This window comes from Coregonus lavaretus, assembly GCF_964263955.1.
Source record: "Coregonus lavaretus genome assembly, chromosome: 26".
Taxonomy (NCBI): Eukaryota; Metazoa; Chordata; class Actinopteri; order Salmoniformes; family Salmonidae; genus Coregonus; species Coregonus lavaretus.
Window position 1 is genome coordinate 21817567 of NC_140013.1, and position 23447 is coordinate 21841013.

At 45.6% G+C, this 23447-nt stretch overlaps 1 pseudogene across 1 annotated transcript in view; it reads left to right on the top strand.

The window, feature by feature from the left end:
* Positions 1–12653, top strand: part of LOC311101935 (S-adenosyl-L-methionine-dependent tRNA 4-demethylwyosine synthase TYW1-like) — a 149691-nt pseudogene extending 137038 nt beyond the window's left edge. The window contains exons 14-15 of the transcript in view: positions 766–933; positions 12432–12653. The product of the transcript in view is annotated as an S-adenosyl-L-methionine-dependent tRNA 4-demethylwyosine synthase TYW1-like (transcript). The remainder of the gene's footprint in view (positions 1–765; positions 934–12431) is intronic.
* Positions 12654–23447: the final 10794 nt, after the last annotated feature.

Sequence of the window (23447 nt, forward strand, 5' to 3'; positions counted from 1 at the left end):
GTTTGAGGTGTTTTTGAGTGAGTGTACGTTGTGTGTGGGTCCTATTTTTGGTGTATTTGGTTGTGTGGGTTTTGGGCAGTAATGAGCGTGTCAGTGTCTCTCAGTACAGTAGAATATATGAACAGTACGTAGCCTAGTGCAACATCCCAGGGAGAAGGAACAAGGGAAGAGAGAGAGGCCTCCCACAGTCCACATTACCCCTCTCATGCTGATGCTAAGCACACATATCTCTCTCTGCTCTCTCTCGCTTTCGCCTCTCTCTCTCTCTCTTCTCTCTCTCCTCTCTCTCTCTCTCCCTCTCTCTCTCTCTCCTCCTTCTCTCTCTCTCTCTCTCTCTCTCCTCTCTCTATCTCTCTTCTCTCTCTCTCTCTTCTCCTTCTCTCTCTCTCTCTCTCTCTCTCTCTCTCTCTCTCTCTCTCTCTCACTCAGCCCAGTAGTCTATGATACGTGTGAGAGAGCTCTGCAAGATGGAGATTTTCATTTGGTCTGTTTATCCTCTCTTTCTCTACTCCTCCCTCTCTCTCTTTCTATTCTCCTCTTTTCTCATCTCTTTCTTACTGGTTAATTTGTGTTTCTCCTCCCCTCTGTTGAACTTTAATTTTTTTAACCAAATGTACATACCGGTAATGCATGTCTGTTGTTTGTTGAATTTTCTGAGCTTGTAGTTACGATGAAGACCATTTCCAAATGTCAACCCCCCCCTCACTCTCTCCCCCACCCTCTCCTCTCTCTCCCTCCCTCCTCCCTGTCCCTCGCTCTCTCCAGGGAGTGACGTACTGTGGGAGAGCTCGGCCAGTAGCCTGACCATGGACCAACGTGCCGTAGCATGAGGAGGTCATCCATTTTGTCCAGCAGCTAACCGACATGCTGCCTCAGTACCAGATCGCCTGTGAACATGAGCACTCCAACTGTCTGCTCATTGCACACACAAAGGTAATATACTACACACTGCACCCACCAACTGTGTGACCTTAGTACTTTTGTCAATTAAAACAATTAGAGGGTAATTCATTTATTTATTCATTCCTTCATTAATTTAACAAATTCATTCATCATTAATTGAAAAGGCTTACCACTGAGAAGTTAAACAGCAACAGTTTCAACCAAAACTCAGAGCCAATTGAGTTAGCTGCTTTCCTGTGCATTCATACAGTGTTGTGGATTCACTAAAATGTCCCCCTTTGAGTTCCCACTGTTCTGGTTCTCCCCCTCCTTCCCACCCAACTTCACTTTTCTCTGTACATGTCTGTTCTCTCTCTCTCTCTCTCTCTCTCCTCTCTCTCTCTCTCTCTCACTCTCTCCTCTCATCTCTCTCTCTCTCTCTCTCTCTCTCTTCCTCACTGTTTTTTTCTGTCTCTTCCTCTCTCTTTTTATTGTGTTATAGGACTAGTCATGCTCCACTCTTTATCCTCAGTAAATCCATACCTTCCCCTAATACCCTGTCTAATGGTATATGTGTCTAACACGCCTCAACACGTCCACACACATACACACACACGCACACGTCTTCCCCCGCCAATAATGACATGTATTTATGTACTGGCATTTCCCTCCATGTCTGTCTAATGGCTTTTTAGACCTCGCTACACCAGCCACCTGCAGTCAACAAATATGATTAATATACAGTTGAAGTCGGAGGTTTACATACACTTAGGTTGGAGTCATTAAAACTTGTTTTTCAACAACTCCACAAATTTCTTGTTAACAAACTATAGTTTTGCAAGTCGGTTAGGACATCTACTTTGTGCATGACAAGTAATTTTTCAAACAATTGTTTACAGACAGATTATTTCACGTATAATTCACTGTATCACAATTCCAGTGTGTCAGAAGTTTACATACACTAAATTGACTATGCCTTTAAACAGCTTGGAAAATTCCAGAAAATGATGTCATGCTTCAGAAGCTTCTGATAGGCTAATTGACATCATTTGAGTCAATTGGAGGTGTACCTGTGGATGTATTTCAAGGCCTACCTTCAAACTCAGTGCGTCTTTGCTTGACATCATGGGAAAATCAAAAGAAATCAGCCAAGACCTCAGAAAAAAAATTGTAGACCTCCACAAGTCTGGTTCATCATTGGGAGCAATTTCCAAACGCCTGAAGGTACCACGTTCATCTATACGAACAATAGTACGCAAGTATAAAAACCATGGGACCACACAGCCGTCATACAGCTCAGGAAGGAGACGCGTTCTGTCTCCTAGAGATGAACGTACTTTGGTGTGAAAAGTGCAAATCAATCCCAGAACAACAGTAAAGGACCTTGTGAAGATGCTGGAGGAAACAGGTACAAAAGTATGTATATCCACAGTAAAACAAGTCCTATATTGACATAACCTGAAAGGCCGCTCAGCAAGGAAGAAGCCACTGCTCCAAAACCTGGGATTGTCCTATGATCTTCTATGTAGAAGAACCCCTTACTTTCTAACGACTCTGGTGTCGCTTGTAGGCGTCATAGAGCAAACCATTCTGACTCTACAGACATTTTTGTAAAAAAGACCCTGCCCCTTCGGGATCCGCCCTTGTCTCACAAACACCGCTGTTGCTCAGCCCCTGTTAATCACACAGACTAATGGTTACACAAGAAAGAGACAAATTTAATGGTACAACCCAGAAGTCTGTAGCTCAAACACTCATTGTTTAAAAGGGGTTAGAAGTTCTAAATCGCGACGGTGGGACTCATTAGGTTAAGTCTTAGACACATGTATGCATCTATTTTCCAGCCCAAAATTGGAAGAATGAAGACATGACTCAAGGATGTTTGGCTTTGTTGTTGTTTTCTGTTGTCTTTTCTCACTACTTTTTCCTATCTTCTACTTTAGTGATGTCAACTATCGAAGAAAACCTGTGAGTTTTTGGCTCTGTCCTGACCCTGCTACAACAGACAGCAGGCTAGTGATGTGGAGCCAATTATTCCATAAATAATTAATGAATTATTATAAATCTCTGTCTCTTTTCTCCTCGACAGCACAGAAACAGCTTCCTCGACCTCACCAGAAAGTTGTTTATTCATCTTCTAGGGCCCAAAATGATGCACTTTGTCGTTTATTTAATATGCACAGAAGTGCTGTCGTGACGCAAACTCCCATTTATAATCATCTTCTTATTCCTCCCCAAATCTCAGCGTTCTTTACCCACTTTTATTTGATGTTGGCTGGCTTATTAATGATCTGAATATCAACTTTGTTTACCTCTCTCATTCCCCAGTCATCCTTTCCCGGTTCCCTGCTGTCTGTGTGAGGGAGAGGGAGAGCTAGTTGACAGGGGCGGGCACAGCCTTTGATTTGATCCAATTCAATCTGTCTTTCTGTGTTGAGTCACTGTGGGGTGTTAGTGGAAAAGTGTCTTTCTGATCAGTCTCGTTCCCCACTGAGTCTTCTAGGAAGTCACCACAGAAACAACAAAGATAATATGATCAACAAGGCATAACAAAGATAATACTATGACAGAGAGATGGGCAACTCTAGGCTTCTCTCATAACTGGTGATTGTAAAATTAACTCTTTGTCACAAATTAAACTCTTTGAACACTCTGTATGCATCAGGCATCCTGAGCCGTGATTGACAGCCACCTCCACCAATGAGTGGGCAGGTTGGTCATCTGCCTGGAGGCACCTGCTTTGCTGGAGGTCCGAAGCGGTTCCACCCCGCTAATTAGAATAAACACGGGAAAGGAGAGAGAAGTGGGGGATTCGCTAACACACAGTTATGCCGAAACACACACTGCACACTGCTAATTATACTGCTCATTGCTAAATACTAGGGAAAGAAAGTGGGAGATGTTTTTTCCTAACACACACCTATTCATGGACGCACGCACAACACACACACACACACACACACACACACACACACACAATGCTCACCTCTCAGGTTGGCCTCCCTCCCTCCCTCCCTGGTGCCTGTCAAAGTGCTCACTTACGAGACCCTGAGCGATGATGATGGTGATGAAAGTTTTCGACTCGGAAGGCAGGTGACACATCCGTCTCCTTGACGACAACGTCCCTCCAGCGGGACTGAGTAGGTGGACACGTTGCAGGTCCCTGACACGCAAAAGTTGCAAAAAAGCCAATTGTTCCTTTAATTCATCTCCATTTCTCACGAGCCAGCCGGCATTTCTCACAAGGCCACAGTCAATATTTCACTGCATTGATTTCCACCCTTCCTTCCCTCTCTCGCTCTCCTCCCTCACTTCCTTTTAGACTCTATCCAGTGTAACTTAATTTTCATAATTGAGTGCTTTTTTTCTGATGCTGTCTACATGCGTTTATTATCCACCTTAAACAGGACCAAGCAGTATTCTGGCCATTGCACTATAGCTCTAAGATTTATGGTCATCAGTTTGCCTGTTTTAAACAGTTATTTTTATAGCCTGAGCATTGGAAAGGAATTTTAAAATACACCTGATTGAAAGATGTTTTAATCCGGTGGAGGATTATACTGTTATTTTAACACCTCTGGAATTGCATTACAGTATGAATGGGTGTGTGTGCACGTGTGGTACTGCATCTGTGATTGTTCAATAATTTATTAAAATCCACAGTGCATCGATCCACAGAGCATCTGAATGCTGTATCTGTATTTGTGGCGTTTTACAATGGAGGCCGTGCTGTTTCTGTAATGGCCGTGAAACATCCTTTTACGGTAGAGGAACTGAATAGTTGTTCAGTTCTTATCCTTAATTGGGATTTATGCAACAGCATCTGTAGCTCTCCTGTTTTTAGTCTCTGCAGGATCCTTGGTGCTATTCATTCTCATTGTCAAGTGGCGAGCAAGTGATTTGTTTGTGTGTATGTGTGTGTGTTTGTGCGTACTCGTGAGCATGAGAGTTCCCTATAGCTGTGATGGATCTCCATCATTGGTGTGTTTCCCCAGGGGACCAGACTGCTATAAGCCCAGGGCCTGACTCTCTGTGGCTCTCTGTGTGTGGGGAGGCCCCAGTGCTTTCATCCACACCAGCAGATTAGTGTGTAATTAAAACGGCAAGCTTACAGACAGTCACCCCAGAGACAGCTCCTGGGCAGAACGGTTAGAGAGAACAACCAGGTAGATAGATAGTGTTGGAGGAACGGTCGTTGTGAGGAAACTGCTCTAGATTATATTATTATATTATTATTATAAGTGAGTTGCTTTTAGACTGGATTATTATTTTTTTTTCATTTTGAGATATTGTTTTTCATTCCTCATTATCACAAACATTAGCGTCCAGTCGGTTCTTTTTCCATTTCTCTTAAAGGTTTCATTAGCGTAGCCACATAGCGGCTAGCTCTCCTCTAGACAGTCATGAGACACTTCAGTCGTCATTTGAACGGCGTTTCCTCCGACACATTGGTGTGGCTGGCTTAAGGTTTGAGTGAGCAGGTATTAAGAAGCAGCGCGGTTTAGCGGGTCATGTTTCTGAGGACGTATGACTCGACCTTTGCCTCTCCAGAGCCCGTTGGGGAGTTGCAGCGATGAGACAAGATCGTAACTACCAATTGGATATCAAGAAATTGGGAATAAAAACAATTATAATAAAAATTATCTTCGCCCATTTAGAAGACCGAACCCAAGATCACTCCGGACACTTCACAGACTAACTCCAGTTAAATATGTTACCATGTCACTTACACTACCGTTCAAAAGTTTGGGGTCACTTAGGAATTTCCTTGTTTTCGAAAGAAAAGCATTTTTTTGTCCATTAAAATAACATCAAATTGATCAGAAATACAGTGTAGACATTGTTAATGTTGTAAATGGCTATTGTAGCTGAAAATGGCTGAATTTTAATGGAATATCTACATAGGCGTACAGAGGCCCATTATCAGCAACCATCAGTCCTGTGTTCCAATGGCACATTATGTTTGCTAATCCAAGTTTATCATTTTAAAAGTCTAATTGATCATTAGAAAACCCTTTTGCAATTATGTTAGCACAGTCTCAACGTCAACAGTGAAGAGGCGACTCCGGGATGCTGACCTTCTAGGCAGAGTTGCAAAGAAAAAGCCATATCTCAGACTGCCAATCTTAATATTGTATTTCTACTGCCCAGTCTGAGATATGGCTTTTTCTTTGCAACTCTGCCTAGAATGTCAGCATCCCGGAGTCGCCTCTTCACTCTTGACGTTGAGACTGATGTTTTGCGGGTACTATTTAATGAAGCTGCCAGTTGAGGACCTGTGAGGTGTCTGTTTCTCAAACTAGACACTCTAATGTATTTGTCATGTTGCTCAGTTGTGCACCGGGGTCTCCCACTCCTCTTTCTATTCTGGTTAGAGCCAGTTTGTGCTGTTCTGTGAAGGGAGTAGTACACAGTGTTGTATGAGATCTTCAGTTTCTTGGCAATTTCTCGCATGGAATAGCCTTCATTTCTCAGAACAAGAATAGACTGACGAGTTTCAGAAGAAAGTTATTTGTTTCTGGACATTTTGAGCCTGTAATCGAACCCACAATTGCTGATGCTCCAGATACTCAACTAGTCTCAAGAAGGCCAGTTTTATTGCTTCTTTAATCAGCACAGCAGTTTTCAGCTGTGCTAACATAATTGCAAAAGGGTTTTCTAATGATCAATCAGCCTTTTAATATGATAAACTTGTATTAGCAAACACAACATGCCATTGGAACACATGACTGATGGTTGCAGATAATGGGCCTCTGTACGCTTATGTAGATATTCATTTTACATTTACATTTTAGTCATTTAGCAGATGCTCTTATCCAGAGCGACTTACAGTTAGTGAGTGCATACATTTTTTAATATTCCATAAAAAATCAGCCATTTCCAGCTACAATAGCCATTTACAACATTAACAATGTCTACACTGTATTTCTGATCAATTAGATGTTATTTTAATGGACAAAAAAATTGCTTTTCTTTCGAAAACAAGGAATTTTCTAAGTGACTTTTGAACGGTAGTGTATGTCAGGTCTCTTTGGTGTGTTTTGTTTTGTCATGCTGTGCTCTGTTCAGTTCAATTTGTGTGCAGTTCCACAGCAGCTCTCTTAGTGCCAAGGGACCAAGCTGGGGTTTTCAACAGCAGGGGTTTTTGGTTTTTGAAGCAGATCTCTCTTTCTCGCCCCCCCCCTCTCCCCTCCATCCCTCCCTCCCTGTCGCTCTCTCTCTGTCAATTCAATTAAATTCAAAGGGCTTTATTGGCATGGGAAACATACTGTATGTTTACGTTGCCAAAGCAAGTGAAATAGATAATAAAAAAATTAGCAGTAAACATTACACTCACAAAAGTTCAAAAGAATAGAGACATTTAAAATGTCATATTATGGCTATATATAGTATTGTAACGATGTAAAAAAAAAAAAGGGGGAAATAATATCTCTCTCTCTCTCTCTCTCTCTCTCTATGCCTGCTGAAGTTACTTTGCAGCACTACAGATTGCATGCTACAGTTACCAGAGCAGCTCCCACTCTGGGGGACTGCAGCAGTCTTAGTTGTGGTCTGTCTCGGCGTGTGGCATCTGTGTGGAAGCCAATCAGAACAGCTGGAGAGCACTAATGCAAGCTGGCATTCCAGGGGTCACCCTTCCCTTCTCTCATCCTCATCTCCGCTGTGACGGGAAACAGATGAAAAGAGATGAGGAGCAATGAAGACAGGGACCTCTCTCTGTCCTCCGTCTCTCTCTCAAACACTATCTCTCTCATTTTCTCTGTCTTTTCTTTCTCTCTCTCTCTCTCTCTCTCTCTCTCTCTCTCTCTCTCTCTCTCGCTGTCTCTTGCACTCTTTCTCTCTCTTACCCTCTCTTTCCCTCTCTCAGTAGGAGGCTGGGTTAGTGAGGAGAGAGTGTGATTAATGGAGAGCGAGATGCTTGGAAATGCACTGTGTGACTTTGACCACTGATTCCTAGCCTTAGCGATTCCCAGTCTCTACTCAGAGAGTAAACATGCAAGAGAAAAACATGTCAGGAGCTTTTGAATTTGGCTTTAGATGTTTCTTATGTCTATATAGAGATACACATCTTCTTGGCTGGCTGAGTTTCAAGCGTATTGTCACATGCACAAGTACAGTGAAATGCCTTTCTTGTAAGCTCTTTCCAACAATGCAGTGATAAATATCAGTAGTACAAATATTATACGAAAAAGTAAAGTAGAACAAAAACACACAATAAATAGAAATAAGAAGAACACGAGAAAGTAAGTAAGCTATATACAGGGTCAAATAAAATTGTATTTGTCACATGCTTGCAGACTAACAGTGAAATGCATACTTACAGGCCCTTCCCAACAATGCAGGGAGAAAGAGAAATAATAGAAAAGTAATAACACGTAATAATAAAAGTAATAAATACTCAATGAGTAATGATAACTTGGCTATACAGTGCATTCGGAAAGAATTCAGACCCCTTGACTTTTTCAACATTTTGTTTACTTTACAGCCTTATTCTAAAATGGAATCGATTTACGTTTTTTCCTCATCAATCTACACTGAATACCCCACATTGACAAAGCGAAAACAGGTTTTTCAAAAAAATATTATTACATACGTTTTGAGACCCTTTGCTACGAGACTCGAAATTGAGCTCAGGTGCATCCTGTTTCCATTGAGCATCCTTGAGATGTTTCTACAACTTGATTGGTCTCCACATGTGGTAAATTCAATTGATTGGACATGATTTGGAAAGGCACACACCTGTCTATATAAGGTCCCACAGTTGACAGTGCATATCAGAGCAAAAACCAAGCCATGAGGTCGAAGGAATTGTTCGTAGAGCTCTGAGACAGGATTGTGTCGAGGCACAGATCTGGGGAAGGGTACCAATAAATGTCTGCAGCATTGAAGGTCCCCAAGAACACAGTGGCCTCCATCATTTTTAAATGGAAGGAATTTGGAACCACCAATACTCTTCCTAGAGCTGGCCGCCCGGCCAAACTGAGCAATCGGGGGAGAATGGCCTTGGTCAGGGAGGTCACCAAGAACCCGATGGTCACTCTGATTAAGCTCCAGAGTTCCTCTGTGGAGATGGGAGAACCTTCCAAAAGGACAACCATCTCTGCAGTACTCCATCAATCAGGCCTTTATAGAGTGGCCAGACAGAAGCCAGTCCTCAGTAAAAGGCACATGACAGCCTGCTTGGAGTTTGCCAAAAGGTACCTAAAGGAGACCATGAGAAACAAGATTCTCTGGTCTGATGAAACCAAGATTGAACTCTTTGGCCTGAATGCCAAGCGTCACGTCTGGAGGAAACCTTGCTTGTTTGATGGCTCTGTGGAGGTCGCAGTGGTGTAAAGTACTTAAGTAAAAATACTTTAAAGTACTACTTAAGTAGTTTTTGGGGTATCTGTACTTTACTATATATATTTTTGAAAACCTTTACTTTTACTTGACTACATACCTAAAGAAAACAATGTACTTTTTACTCCATACACCCAAAAGTACTCGTTACATTTTGAATGCTTAGCAGGACAGAAAAATAGTCAAATTCACCCACTTATCAGGAGAACACCCATGGTCATCCATACTCCCTCTTATCTGGCGGACTCACTAAACACAAATGTTTCATTTGTAAATGATTTCTGATTGTTGGAGTGTGCCCCTGGCTATCCATCAATTTAAAAAAACAAGAAAATTGTGCTGTCTGGTTTACTTAATATAAGGAATTTGAAATGATTTATACTTTTACTTTTGATACTTAAGCATATTTTTGCATTTACTTTTGATACTTAAGTATATTTAAAACCAAATACTTTTAGACTTTTACTGAAGTAGTATTTTACTTGGTGACTTTCACTTTTACTTCAGTCATTTTCTATTAAAGTATCTTTAACTTTTACTCAAGTATGACAATTGGGTACTTTTTCCTCCACTGGGAGGTCGTAGCAGAACTTTTTGCACTTTTTTCGTGTCCTCGGCCGTAGCCTCGGGGTTGACTGTGATAGCCCTGTGTGCGGTAGCCCTGTCCTTTAGCTTAGCTCTAACCTCAGTGTTAATCCAGGGCTTTTGATTGGGGAAGCAGCGAACCTTCAATGTGGGGACAACGTCAGTGATTCATTAACTAATGAAGCTGGTGACTGAGGTGGTTAACTCGTTGATGCTATCGGCAGAGTCCTGGAACATATTCCAGTCAGTGCTAGCAAAGCAGTCCTGTAGCATAGCCTCTGATTCGGAGGACCATTTCTCTATGGTGCACGTCACTGGTACGTCCTGTTTGCGCTTCTGCTTGTAGATAGGCAGGAGTATAGAGTCATGATCTGATTTGCCGATAGGGGGATGAGGGAGGGCTTTGTATGCTTGGAGAAGGAGACATGTTGATGGAAATTAGACATCACATGTCTTAATGACGCGGAATTAAAATCACAGGCAACCAGAAAAGCAGCCTCCGGGTGCATGGTTTCCTGCTTGTTTATAGCCTCGTACAGTTAATTAAATGCAAGCTTTTTGTTTTTCTTGTCCTGAGGTGGAATCTATACAGCAGTCACAATAACAGCTGAAAGCTCTCTCAGGAGGTAGAAGGGTCAGCATTTAACCATCAGGTATTCCAATACGGGTGAACAATGGGTCGAGACTTCCACTGCTCTAGAGTCAGCACACCATTTGCTGTTGATGAAGAGGCATACCCTTCCCTTTCTTGATTTCCCTGAATCCAATGTCTTGTCCGCTCTGTGAATGAGAATCCATTGAGTTGGATAGCCATGGGGGGTATCTTGTCCGAAAGCCATGTTTCATAACAGCAGAGAATATTGCAGTTACGAGAGTCCCGTTGATAGCAAATCTGCAATCGGAGGCCATCCATTTTATTATGAAGTGACTGCATATTAGCCAATAGAATGGCCAATCTCACCCGGACTCTCCCTCTCCTGACTCTTTTTCGCCAGCGTTTCCTCTTGGGTAGCCCGAGAATTGGGTCGTACAAAGAGCCCAGGGCCAATGAGTCAAAGTTGAAGCCGGAATTGAGGTTAGTAACTGCCGCTCTGATGTTCAAAAGTTATTGTAGATGCTAAGAAATTATAGCGGCTACATTTAGTGCAAAAAAAGTAAAGATAAATGCCAAAATAGTCACAAAATAGCCAAGTTGAGTCAGAGCTCGCAAGATGACAGCCATACAGTACGGCTCCAGTTCTGACTAACCAAATTCCAGCGATTATTTCAGCAGTATGCACGTAATAAAATCCCTGCTAACTCCACCAACTACCAAACTTAGTTTGAAGTATTTTTGAGGAAGTTGTGGCTTGCACTGCAGCTTTGCTAACATCGGTTCGGCTGTTTCCACTCATGAAAACCGACAACGCTAATATGCTAATTCCAGACTGTGGTCAGAAGTAAATCATGGATTATTGTGGATTCTGTCAACATGGACCTTCAGACACAACCCAAGGTAAGGGTAATTAGACCCAAATAAATATTTTGCATCCCTTTAAAGCCAAGGGAGAATAGGAGATGGGTAGAAGGAGCCCAGACTGCCTTTATATGGCCCCCTCTCAGATTCGCTCAACTCCTCTCTCTTTCTCTCTCTCCCTCTCCTGCCACTTTTCCTGTCACCCTCTCTCAGCCTCCCATCTCTCATATCAAATCAAATTTGATTTGTCACATGCGGCAAATACAACAGGTGTAGACCTTACCGTGTAATGCTTACTTACAAGCCCTTAACCAACAATGCAGTTTTAAGAAAATATAGGTAAGAAAATATTTACTAAATAAACTCAAGTAAAAAATATTATTTTTATTTTTATTTTTTAGTAACACAATAAAATAACAATAATTAGGCTATATACAGGGGGTACCGGTACAGAGTCAATGTGCAGGGGTACAGGTTAGTCGAGGTAATTTGTAGGTAGAGGTAAAGTGACTATGCATAGATAATAAACAGCGAGTAGCAGCAGTGTAAAAACAAGGGGCGGGGGGGGGGGGGTGTCTCAATGCAAATAGTCCGGGTGGCGATTTGATTAATTGTTCAGCAGTCTTATGGCTTGGGGGTAGAAGTTGTTAAGGAGCCTTTTGGACCTAGACTTGGCGCTCCGGTACCGCTTGCCGTGCGGGAGCAGAGAGAACAGTCTATGACTTGGGTGACTGGAGTCTTTGACATTTTTTGGGCCTTCCTCTGACACCGCCTAGTTTACCTCCGGTACCGCTTGCCGTGCGGTAGCAGAGAGAACACACCCCCAATCTCTCCCACTCCTCCCTCCTCCCTCCCCCCTCTCATAGAGGAGTTAGCATCCAGAGGTTGGTAGGTTTGAGGAGTCGGTGTGCCTCTGGTTTGTTAATGAATGCTCCTGTCAGGCTGGCAGCTCATTGGAGACTGGAGACTGCTGCTCCATGAGCCCTATAGTGATTTATGATTGATTGAAGAGTCTCTCTGCATCTGTAACGCTCTCGCTGTCTCTGTTGTGTGTGTGTGCATGCGTGCGTGCACATGTTTTTGTGTGCGCTGTTTTGTGTGCACTCTGTGTGTATGTGTATGCTGCATGTACTAACAATATCCCTATGTGTGTTTCCCCATGCAATTCAAGGTGGAGGGAGAGTGGTGGGCGTGGATAGACTATGAGCAGTTCCAGGAGCTGGTCCTTGCCTATGAGGAGAGCAGAGGCAGCCAAACCTTCTCTGCCCAGGACTACATGGCCAAGAACCCGACCTGGGCCCTGTTTGGTGCCCAGGAACGAGGCTTCGACCCAACATACACACGCTACAAGAGGAGACACAAGACCAAAGATATCTCAGGATGCTGAGAGAGAGTGGAAGAGAGGAGAGACAGAGAATCCTCCTCTCCTTCCACACAAAATTAGACTTGTACTGTTCACAATTAGTTTTAATGTATTGAGAGAGACAGAAAGCGAGAGATAGAGACAGAATGAAAGAGAGGATATGAAGTTTCCGTCTTTCCATCCACACATGAGGGACATAGGCAAATATACAGTGCATTCGGAAAGTATTCAGACCCCTTCACTTTTTCCACATTTTGTTACATTACAGACTTATTCTAAAATTGATTAAATAGTTTTTTTCCCCCGCATCAATATACACACAATACCCCATAATGACAAAGCAAAAACAGTTTTTTTGAGGGGGAAAACTGTTGCAAATGTATTAAGAAATAAAAAACTGAAATATCACATTTACATAAGTATTCAGACCCTTTACTCAGTACTTTGTTGAAGCACCTTTGGCAGTGATTACAGCCTCGAGTCTTCTTGGGTATGACACTACAAGCTTGGCACACCTGTGTTTAGTCTTGGTTTCATCAGACAAGAGAATCTTGTTTTTCATGGACTGAGAGACTTCAGGGTTCTTTTGGCAAACTCCAAGCGGCCTGTCATGTGCCTTTTACTGAGGAGTGGCTTCCGTCTGGCTACTCTACCATAAAGGCCTGATTGGTGGAGTGCTGCAGAGATTGTTGTCCTTCTGGAAGTTTCTCCCATCTCCACACAGGAACTCTGGAGCTCTGTCAGATTGACCATCGGGTTCTTGGTCACTTCCCTGACCAAGGCCCTTTTCCCCGATTGCTCAGTTTGGCCGGACGGCCAGCTCTAGGAATGGTCTTGGTGGTTCCAAACTTCTTCCATTTAAGAATGATGGAGGCCACTGTGTTCTTGGGGACCTTCAATGCTACAGACATTTTGTGATACCCTTCCCCAGATCTGTGCCTTAACACAATCCTGTCTCGGAGCTCTACGGACAATTCCTTCGACCTCATGGCTTGGATTTTGCTCTGACATGCACTGTCAACTGTGGGACCTTATATAGACAGGCCTGTTCCTTTCCAAATCATGTCCAATCAATTGAATTTACCACAGGTGGACTCCAATCAAGTTGTAGAAACATCTCAAGGATGCTCAATGGAAACAGGATGCACCTGAGCTCAATTTCAACTTTCATAGCAAAGGGTCTGAATGCTAATGTCGATAAGGTATTTCTGTTTTTTATTTGTCATTATGGGGTATTGTGTGTAGATTGAAGGTGCTTCAACAAAGAACTGAGTAAAGGGTCTGAATACTTATGTAAATGTAAAATATATGTTGTTTTTTTAATACATTTGCTAGAATTTCTAAAAAACTGTTTTTGCGTTGTCATTAGGGGGTATTGCGACCAAGCTTGAACTTCCTGACTGATGTCTTGAGATATTGCTTCAATATATCCACATAATTTTCCTTCCTCATGATGCCATCTATTTTGTGAAGTGCACCAGTCCCTCCTGCAGCAAAGCACCACCACAGCACGATGCTGCCACCCCAGTGCTTCACGGTTGGGATGGTGTTCTTCGGCTTGCAAGCTACCACCTTTTTCCTCCAAAAATAACGATGGTCATTATGGCCAAACAGTTCTAATTTTGTTTCATCAGACCAGAGGACATTTCTCCAAAAAGTACGATCTTTGTCCCCATGTGCCGTTGCAAACCGTAGTCTGGCTTTTTTATGGCGGTTTTGGAGCAGTGGCTTCTTCCATGCTGAGCGGCCTTTCAGGTTATGTCGATATAGGACTAGTTTTACTGTGGATATAGATACTTTTGTACCTGTTTCCTCCAGCATCTTCACAAGTTCCTTTGCTGTTGTTCTGGGATTGATTTGCACTTTTCGCACCAAAGTACGTTCATCTCTAGGAGACAGAATGCGTCTCCTTCCTGAGCGATATGACGGCTGCGTGGTCCCATGGTGTTTATACTTGCGTACTATTGTTTGTACAGATGAGCGTGGTACCTTCAGGCATTTGGAAATTGCTCCCAAGGATGAACCAGACTTGTGGAGGTCTACAATTTTTTTTCTGAGGTCTTGGCTGTTTTCTTTTGATTTTCCCATGATGTCAAGCAAAGAGGCACTGAGTTTGAAGGTATACCTTGAAATACATCCACAGGTACACCTCCAATTGACTCAAATTATGTCAATTAGCCTATCAGAAGCTTCTAAAGTCATGACATCATTTTCTGGAATTTTCCAAGCTGTTTAAAGGCACAGTCAACTTAGTGTATGTAAACTTCTGACCCACTGGAATTGTGATACAGTGAATTATTGTCACGGTTTCGGCCGAGGCTGCCTCTCTTCCTTGCTCGGGCAGGCTTCGGCGTTCGTCGTCTCCGGAATACTAGCTGCCACCGTTGCATGTTTCTATGTTCGTTTGCTTTTGTCTGATTGTTGTCACACCTGTTATCATTTAGTGTCATTAGTGTCCTATTTAGTTCTCGTTGTGTTTGTCAGGTGTTGTGTGTGATTGTTTTACTGTCGTGCCGGTAGGCTGGATATTTACTGTTTGCTCGGTTGAGCTAGTTTGCTCCTTAGTTTTGGAGTATTTTGTCGCACCTGTTTGTGCGCTTGTGTTTACGCCTACGTGCGGAGCTTTTGCCTCAGGGCATTTATTTCGTGTTTGTTTTGCTGTGCCTCACTAAAGTCTGTTGGACTAACGTACTGCGTCCTGCGCCTGATTCCACCCACCTACATCTACCTTGACAGAATCACACACCATACTCGATGGAATCAGCAGGAGCCGCAGCAGCACAGGCGACGTTGGAGGACAGGATCCGTGAGCAGGATGAGCAGATCCTGCGGATGGGGTCCGCACTGCAGGAGGTGATCACCACCATCCGAGGCTGGGAGACCCGAGGGACTCCTCCACCGCCATCCTCCCTGCCCGCACCATCGGCCACTCAGCCCATTCCCGCTCCGGAACCCAGAGGAGTTCGACTCTCGCTCCCGAGGGCCTATGATGGGACCGCGGCCGGGTGTCAGGGATTCCTTCTCCAGGTGGAGCTTTACCTGGCCACCGTGCACCCGGCACCCTCGGGACACGAGAGTGTGTCCGCCCTGATCTCCTGCCTTTCCGGGAAGGCGTTGGAATGGGCCAACGCAGAGTGGAGGAGGATCGACGCTAACACCATCACCTACGACGAGTTCTCCCGCCGCTTCAGGGCGGTGTTTGACCATCCCCCGGAGGGGAAAGCGGCGGGGGAGCGTCTGGTCGGCCTCAGGCAGGGGAAAAGGAGTGCCCAGGAGTTCGCCTTGGAGTTCCGTACCCTAGCGGCGGATGCAGGGTGGAATGAGCGGGCTCTTTAATCGATCACTACAGATGTAGTCTACGCGAGGACGTCCGTAGGGAGCTGGCCTGTAGGGACACCAGCCTCTCGTTCGACCAGTTGGTCGACATGTCAATCAGGCTGGATACCCTGCTAGCTACCCGCGGACGTTCCGAGGGGGGTCCGTCCATTTCACCCTCCAGCGCCTCCGAGCCGTGCCCCATGGAGCTCGGGGGCGCTGGCGCTAGAGAGAGGAGGGGTCGGCTTACGAGGGGTCCATCTCCTGCACCAACTGTGGTCGGGGAGGACACACCGCGGCTAGGTGCTGGGGATGGCCTCCTCGGGGAGAGGACGACAGGTCCCGCACTGGGGAGTCCTTCCAGGTGAGTAGGCGCCCCACTCACCCAGAGCTCTCTGTTGCACATTTCTGTATATCTGTGCGTTTTCCACAGGTAGCACCTCATTCCCAGCATAAGGCGCTGGTAGATTCAGGCGCGGCTGGGAATTTTGTTGATAAGAAGTTTTGTTTAGCCTTAGGGATTCCCCTTCTCCCTGTTGACGTTCCCTTTCCCGTTCATGCCCTAGATAGCCGTCCGTTGGGTGCGGGCTTGATCAGGGAGGTCACTGCGCCACTTAGGATATGTGCGCAGGGGGGTCATCAGGAGATGATCCAGCTATTTCTGATTGACTCGCCTGCGTATCCGGTGGTGCTGGGCATGCCCTGGTTGAGTACCCATAACCCATCTATTTCGTGGCAGGAGAGGGCTCTGATGGAGTGGTCTGCCCAGTGTGTGGGTCGATGTTTAGGCGTTTCCATAGGGGCTACCTCGGTGGAGAGTCCAAACCAGGTGCCCGCATTGCACGTTCCCCCTGAGTATGGGGATTTGGCTATTGTGTTCAGTAAGTCGAGGGCGACGCAGTTGCCTCCCCATAGGCAGGGAGATTGTGCGATAGACCTCCAGGCAGGAGCTGCGCTCCCACGGAGCCATGTGTATCCTCTGTCTCAGGAGGAGAAGAGAGCTATGGAGACGTACATAGACGAATCTCTGAGACAAGGATACATACGGCCTTCCACTTCCCCTGCGTCCTCGAGTTTCTTTTTTGTGAAGAAAAAGGATGGAGGATTACGCCCGTGCATTGATTACCGTGGTCTCAATCAGATCACGGTGAAGTACAGTTATCCACTCCCGCTGATTGCGACCATGACGGAGTCATTGCACGGGGCGCGTTTCTTCACTAAATTAAATCTCAGGAGCGCGTACAACTTGGTGCGCATTAGGGAGGGCGATGAATGGAAAACAGCCTTTAGTACCACCTCGGGCCATTACGAGTATCTTGTCATGCCATACGGGTTGATGAACGCTCCTTCAGTTTTCCAATCATTCGTTGATGAGATCTTCAGGGACATGCAGGGGCAGGGGGTGGTCGTGTACATAGATGACATTCTCGTGTACTCGCCTACCCGAGTCGAGCATGTGGCCCTGGTGCGCAGAGTGTTGCGGAGGCTGTTGGAGCACGACCTGTATGTCAAGGCAGAGAAATGTCTGTTTTTCCAGGAGTCGGTCTCCTTTTTGGGTTATCAGTTGTCTGCGTCAGGGGTGAAGATGGAGGTAGACCGGGTGTCGGCCGTGCGTAATTGGCAAACGCCAACCACTGTGAAGGAGGTGCAGCAGTTCTTGGGGTTTGCGAATTACTACCGGAGGTTTATCCGGGGTTTTGGACAGGTGGCAGCTCCCATAACGTCTCTTTTGAAGGGGGGTCCGGTGCGTCTGCAGTGGTCAGCCGAGGCGGACAGGGCGTTTGGGAGGTTGAAGGACCTGTTTACCTCGGCCCCGGTGCTGGCGCATCCGGATCCCTCTTTGCCATTTCAGGTAGAGGTGGACGCGTCAGAGGCCGGTATAGGAGCCGTGCTTTCGCAACGGTCCGGCGCGCCACCTAAACTCCGCCCCTGTGCTTTTTATTCCAAGAAGCTCAGTCCGGCGGAGCGAAACTATGACGTAGGGAACAGGGAGCTGTTAGCCGTGGTACAGGCCCTAAAGGTGTGGAGGCACTGGCTTGAGGGGGCTCAACACCCTTTCCTCATTTTGACGGACCACCGTAACCTGGAGTACATCCGGGCAGCGAGGAGGCTGAACCCTCGCCAGGCGAGGTGGAATATGTTTTTGACTCGGTTCACATTTAAGATCACATACATCCCTGGGTCACAGAATGGTAAGGCAGACGCACTGTCTCGGCGGTATGACACGGAGGAGAGGTCCGTGGAGCCCACTCCCATACTGCCGGAGTCTTGTCTGGTGGCACCGGTAGTGTGGGAGGTCGATGCTGAACTCGAGCGAGCGTTACGCACCGACCCTAGTCCACCTCAATGTCCGGAGGGTCGGAAGTACGTTCCGCTCGAGGTTCGGGATCGATTGATCTATTGGGCTCACACGTCACCCTCCTCTGGACACCCTGGTATCGGCCGGACAGTGCACTGTCTTAGTGCCAAGTACTGGTGGCCCACGTTGGCGAGGGATGTGAGGGTTTATGTTTCCTCCTGCTCGGTGTGCGCCCAGTGTAAGGCGCCTAGACATCTGCCTAGGGGTAAGTTACTACCCCTGCCCGTTCCACAACGACCATGGTCTCACCTCTCGGTGGATTTCCTCACTGACCTTCCTCCTTCACAGGGGAATACCACTATACTGGTCGTTGTGGACCGGTTTTCTAAGGCCTGTCGTTTGCTCCCCATGCCGGGCCTTCCTACGGCCCTGCAAACTGCCGAAGCACTATTCACCCATGTGTTCCGGCACTACGGGGTACCCGAGGATATTGTGTCTGATCGAGGTCCCCAATTTACCTCCAGAGTCTGGAGAGCTTTTATGGAGCGGTTGGGGGTCTCGGTGAGCCTCACCTCGGGTTACCACCCGGAGAGTAATGGGCAGGTGGAACGTGTGAACCAGGATGTGGGTAGGTTTCTTAGAACATACTGCCAGGACCGGCCGGAGGAGTGGGCAAGGTACGTTCCCTGGGCCGAAATGGCCCAGAATTCCCTACGCCATTCCTCCACTAACCTAACCCCTTTCCAATGTGTGTTAGGTTACCAGCCGGTTCTGGCACCTTGGCAGCAGAGCCAGATCGAGGCTCCTGAGGTGGATGAGTGGGTGCGGCGCTCGGAGGAGACATGGAACGCTGCACACGTCCACCTGCAGCGGGCCATCCGTCGTCATAAGGCGAGCGCCGATCTCCACCGCAGTGAGGGACCGGTGTACGCACCTGGTGATCGAGTCTGGCTCTCTACCAGAAACCTGCCCCTCCGCCTGCCCTGTCGGAAACTGGGTCGGCGGTTTGTAGGGCCATTTAAAGTCCTGAGAAGGTTGAACGAGGTGTGTTACAAATTACAACTGCCTGTGGAGTATAAAAGTATTAACCCCTCGTTCCATGTGTCTCTTCTCAGGCCGGTGGTAGCTGGCCCACTCCAAGAAAGTGAGATCAGGGAGACTCCTCCGCCCCCATTGGACATCGAGGGGGCACCGGCGTACTCTGTGCGGTCCATCTTGGATTCGAGACGTCGGATGGGGGGTCTCCAATATCTAGTGGAGTGGGAGGGGTACGGCCCGGAGGAACGGTTCTGGGTGCCGAGGAGAGACATTTTGGACCCGTCTCTCCTGACGGAATTCCATCGTGGGCACCCGACGCATCCTGCTCCGCGTCCTCCTGGTCGTCCCCGAGGCCGGAGTCGGCGCACGTCTGGAGCCGCGCGTCAAGGGGGGGGTACTGTCACGGTTTCGGCCGAGGCTGCCTCTCTTCCTTGCTCGGGCAGGCTTCGGCGTTCGTCGTCTCCGGAATACTAGCTGCCACCGTTGCATGTTGCTATGTTCGTTTGCTTTTGTCTGATTGTTGTCGCACCTGTTGTCATTAGTGTCCTATTTAGTTCTCGTTGTTTTTGTCAGGTGTTGTGTGTGATTGTTTTACTGTCGTGCCGGTAGGCTGGATATTTACTGTTTGCTCGGTTGAGCTAGTTTGCTCCTTAGTTTTGGAGTATTTTGTCGCACCTGTTTGTGCGCTTGTGTTTACGCCTACGTGCGGAGCTTTTGCCTCAGGGCATTTATTTCGTGTTTGTTTTGCTGTGCCTCACTAAAGTCTGTTGGACTAACGTACTGCGTCCTGCGCCTGATTCCACCCACACCCACCTACATCTACCTTGACAATTATAAGTGAAATATTCTGTCTGTAAACAATTGTTGGAAAAATTACTTGTGTCAAGCACAAAGTAGATTTCCTAACCGACTTGCCAAAACTATAGTTTGTTAACAAGAAATTTGTGGAGTGGTTGAAAAACGAGTTTTAATGACTCCAACCTAGGTGTATGTAAACTTCCGACTTCAACTGTATATATATATATATATATATATATATATATATATATATATATATATATATATATATATATATATATATATATATATATATATATAGTACCAGTCAAAAGTTTGGACACACCTACGCATTGTGGGTTTTTTATTTATTTTTACTATTTTCTACATTGTAGAATAATAGTGAAGACATCAAAACTATGAAATAACACACATGGAATCATGTAGTAACCAAAAAAGTGTTGAAGAAATCAAACTATATTTTATATTTGACATTCTTCAATGTAGCCACCCTTTGCCCTGATGACAGCTTTGCACACTCTTGACATTCTCTCAACCAGCTTCATGAGGTAGTCACTTGGAATGCATTTTAAATAACAGGTGTGCCTTGTTAAAAGTTAATTTGTGGAATTTCTTTCCTTCTTAATGCAATTGAGCCAATCAGTTGTGTTGTGACAAGGTGGGGGGGGTATACCGAAGATAGCCCTATTTGGTAAAAGACCAAGTCCATATTGTGTCAAGAACAGCTCAAATAAGCAAAAACAAACGACAGTCCATCATTACTTTAAGACATGAAGGTCAGTCAATCTGGAACATTTCTTCAAGAGCAGTCGCTAAAACCATCAAGCGCTATGATGAAACTGACTCTTGTGAGGACCGCCACAGGAAAGGAAGACCCAGAGTTACCTCTGCTGCAGAGGGTAAGTTCATTAGAGTTAATTGCACCTCATATTGCAGCCCAAATAAATGCTTCACAGAGTAACAGACACATCTCAACATCAACTGTTCAGAAGAGACTGGGTGAATCAGGCCTTCATGGTTGAATTGCTGCAAAGAAAAGACTACTAAAGGACACCAATAATAAGAAGAGACTTGCTTGAGCCAAATTTGAGATTTTTTTTCTCCAACCGCCTTGTCTTTGTGAGACGCAAAGTAGATGAACAGATGTTTTCCGCATGTGTGGTTCCCACCGTGAACCATGGAGGAGGAGGTGTGATGATGTGGGGGTGCTTTGCTGGTGACACTGTCTGTAATTTATTTAGAATTAACCAGAATGGCTACCACAGCGTTCTGTAGCGATACACCATCCCATCTGGTTTGCACTTAGTGGGACTATCAGGACAATGACCAAAACACACCTCCAGGCTTTGTAAGGGCTATTTGACGAAGAAGGAGAGTGATGGAGGGCTGCATCAGATGACCTGGCCTCCACGATCACTCGACCTCAACCCAATTGAGATGGTTTGGGATGAGTTGGACCGCAAAGTGAAGGAAAAGCAGCCAACAAGTGCTCAGCATATGTGGGAACTCCTTCAAGACTGTTGGAAAAGCATTCCTCATGAAGATGGTTGAGAGAATGCCAAGAGTGTGCAAAGCTGTCATCAAGGCAAAAGGTGGCTACTTTGAAGAATCTCAAATATACATGACAGACTGAGTCATAGACCATTTAGGCAACATGGAAGAGGAGGATGGCATTGGCGTTTCTCTACAAGTAAGGTGAGTCAACATGTTATTTCTACTTGCACACACACACGCATACACACAGAAATCAGTACCATGGACAGCTACATCATATTTAGTTTACGTTGGTTGGACTAAATCGTTTTTGGTATCTTTTAGTTGTCACTGTACTAGACTTACGTGATCACTTAGGTGATTAGATGATTTTGAAATGTTGAAGTTGAAATGGTGCTGGAATAGTGAGGCAGCGCCTGTTTTCTTTCTGACTTGCAGTAGCTCTCCGTGGTTCAAAATAAATAGTTGTTTAGTAGTCCGAAAATGTCAAAAACATTAACTTGCTTGACCATGCTGTAGTAGGTCATGTAACTGTTCGTTACATGCAATATGTTTTGTTGAATTCAACGGACAGATGTTGCTCTCCGGTTTTGTGATGAAACTAAGGTTTGATTGAATTTATTCTGCCACTTTGTCTTCTTATTGTCTCGGCTTTAGGCCTATATATATCACAGTGTCAAGGCAAATTAACTAACAGGTTATTGAGCAAACAATGCAATTATCACAACACTTTTTTTTTTTTTCCTGGCTTGGCTTCCCCAGTTATTTTACCCATGCACTGCTACTGGTTATGCAGGTGATTATACTTGGCTGCTGGATGGTGTAAGGCTGAGACAGTGGAGTTTAGAGAAGGGTGGACAAATGGCACCCTATTCCACAGGAGGTTGGTGGCACCTTAATTGGGGAGGACGGGCTCATGGTAATGGCTGGAGCAGAATATGTGGAATGGTATCAAATACATCAAATGCATGGTTTCCATGTGTTTCATGCCATTCTATAAACTCAGTTTCGGCGATTGTTATGAGCTGTCCTCCCCTCAGCAGCCTTCTGTGCCATATTCTCTATATAGTGTACTTATTTTGACCAGAGACCATTAAAAGTTGTGCACTATATAGGGAATATGGTGCCATTTGGGACTGAACCGGTGATACATACAATGCAAGTCCAGCATTAACCTCTATCCCTTACTCCAACCTTCCCTGGTCTCAAGTCCAGCTTTAACCTCTAGTCCTTACTCCTACCTTCCCTGGCCTGAAGTCCAGCATTAACCTCTAGCCCTTACTCCTACCTTCCCTGGCCTCAAGTCCAGCATTAACCCCTAGCCCTTACTCCTAACTTCCCTGGCCTCAAGTCCAGAATTAACCTCTAGCCCTTACTCCTACCTTTCCATGTCTAAAGTCCATCATTAACCTCTAGCCCTTACTCCTACCTTTCCATGTCTCAAGTCCATCATTAACCTCAAGCCCTAACTCCTACCTTCCCTGGCCTCAAGTCCAGCATGAACCTCTAGCCCTTACTCCTACCTTCCCTTGTCTCAAGTCCAGCATTAACCTTTAGCCCTTACTCCTACCTTCCCTGGCCTCAAGTCCAGCATTAACCTCTAGCCCTTGCTCTTACATTCCCTGGTCTCAAGTCCAGCATTAACCCCTAGCCCTTACTCCTACCTTCCTTGGTCATCAATTCCAGCATTAACCTCTAGCACTTACTCCTATTTTCCCTGGCCTCAAGTCCAGCATTAACCTCTAGCCCTTACTCCTACCTTCCCTGGCCTCAAATCCAGCATTAACCTCTAGCCCTTACTCCTATCTTCCCTGGCCTCAAGGACAGCATTAACCTCTAGCCCTTACTCCTACCTTCCCTGGCCTCAAGTCCAG